At 41.8% G+C, this 2,184-nt stretch overlaps 1 long non-coding RNA gene across 1 annotated transcript in view; it reads left to right on the forward strand.

The window, feature by feature from the left end:
• The window catches only part of LOC120991457, a 5,178-nt gene extending 3,553 nt beyond the window's left edge, over positions 1-1,625 (forward strand). Inside the window, exon 3 of the long non-coding RNA XR_005776678.1 lies at positions 1,463-1,625. This is a non-coding gene — a long non-coding RNA (uncharacterized LOC120991457). The remainder of the gene's footprint in view (positions 1-1,462) is intronic.
• The last annotated feature ends 559 nt before the right edge of the window (positions 1,626-2,184 follow it).

Consider the following 2,184-nt stretch of genomic DNA (forward strand, 5'->3'; position numbering starts at 1 on the left):
AACCAGGACTCTTCTCAGGTAGATTTGACTCTTTTCAAGGCCTGGGCTGCAATGATTATGATGCTGGTTCTCAGCAACCACTTACTTTTAGCTCATGAGTGACACAGCGCTGAAATCAGCATTTCTCACACTATTTCTGCTGCCCTCAGTGAGGTCAGCATAAAGTTGATGACATGTTCCCTTTAAGTAAGTCATAATTCCAGCCCCTTGAAAACATGTCACTCATGACATGCTGACACACACAAGCTTAGATTAAAATATGCAGCTTTCAGGATGTCATGAATGTTTATGAAACTGTTCAATCGGTGCATCTTTTAAAATGAGCATATAAGTGCAGTAAATTACATGATTAAAGCAGTGGTCATGAAGTCCGGTCTCATTTTTATTTTTACATTTTCTTTTTTCCTTCCCCACTATCCAAGAGCCATTAATTTTTTACTTTTCCATTAATATAGCCTTATGAAGACTTACTTTTTGTGGACTAACAGAAAGGGATAATATTTAATTAAACTGAGCTCACTGCCCTTCAGTAAATGAAAACAAAAAAAAATACTTTATTATAATCATTTAACAAAGGCAACACCCTCTAATGATTATTAGAGACAAGCAGATGGGTCTTATGTCCAGCAATATAATACAGTGTGTAATGTGTAATGAACACTAGCTATTATTATGCAAAGACACAGTGGTCAATATGGTAGTGCGCTGTATGAAAATCTAGCACACTACTATTCATCCAGACCAGTATGTTGAAAGTCTGAGCTGGGGCAGACCATGCCCCAATTAGGGAGTATAGAACAGCCTAACAGTGTGCTGATATAAAGAAAATACTCAGCATGCGCTGCTAGGGTTGTAACAGTGTCCCAGGACCCTCAGTAGTGATATATGGTTATTAGGTATCAGGGATTGATCATAATAAATGCGATCTAAACCCTGAGTACACTGAGACACTGTGTCAGTATCGCTGAACAATCTGTAGCGATGTGTATTGTTTCTCAGGGGCTGGGTGCCATTGGTGCAACCTGAGTCCTAACTGCACAGAGATACTAAAAAGAGTATAGACGGATCGAATAGAATCCCCTATGTTACAAAGCAGTATCATGGTGTGTACCACACTGCACATGGACCAAACAAAGCTAAGGAGAGAGTTGTTTAGGAAATTAGAAATAGAATTATAGACAAACATGTTAATTGTAAAGGCTATAAGACCATCTCCAAACAGCTGGATTACTGTTGGTTGAACATATTATTCAGAAATGTATGGTCTACAGGACTGTAGTCAAACTCCCTGGATGTGGCTGCAAGAGGAAAATTAACAAATTGAAGAGACGGAATGGTGACCAAAGAGTCCAGAACAACTTCCAAAGAGAATAGAGGTGAACACCAAGGTCAAGGTACATCAGTGTCAGATTGCACCATCCATCTCTGTCCAAAGTGGACTTATTGGAAGACAATCAAAGAGGAAAGCAAATCAGAAAAAAGCGAGACTGGAATTTGCGAAAATTCATATTGACAAGCCACAAAGCTTCTGGGAGAATGTCCTTTAGACAGATGAGACAAAACTGGAGCTTTTTGGCAAGTCATATCAGCCCTATGTTCACAGATGCAAAAATGAAGCATACAAAGAAAAGAATATTGGGGGTAATTTATTAAGATCAGCGTTTTAGATGCCGGTCTTAACAAGCCCCTGCCCTGACGGTGGATCCGCCGAAGTTATGTAGAGGCACCTGCCCAGGGGTGCACCTAGCCTTTCTGCTGCCTGAGGCGAAAACTGAAACAGTGCCCCCCATGCCAATTTCTTAACCTAACCCTTTTGCCACAATGAAAATGGAGGTGGTCATTCCCCATGGCCCTTCTGCTGCCCCCCTCTTGTCCCTACATGGTTCTGCCTGAAGTGATCACCTCACCTGGCCTCATTGGTGGTGCACCCCTGCACCTGCCTCTACATAACTTTGGTGTATCAAGCACCGCTCTAAATGTAAGCCAGCTCCCTGGCCTAAAATAGGCATAGAAAATTATGAAGGAGACTGGCCTGCCGCCCACGCTGCACCCACTTTTTTAGACCAAGCATCCTGGCATGAGCGGGGAAAAGTAGCAGATTGCAGCGCAAATAACATTTGCGCTGCAACCTGCACCAGAAATACTCCTTTCATAAATGACCATCATTGTACCTTTTGTGAAACA

This window comes from Bufo bufo, chromosome 2 (genome assembly GCF_905171765.1).
Source record: "Bufo bufo chromosome 2, aBufBuf1.1, whole genome shotgun sequence".
In the NCBI taxonomy this organism is placed as follows: domain Eukaryota; kingdom Metazoa; phylum Chordata; class Amphibia; order Anura; family Bufonidae; genus Bufo; species Bufo bufo.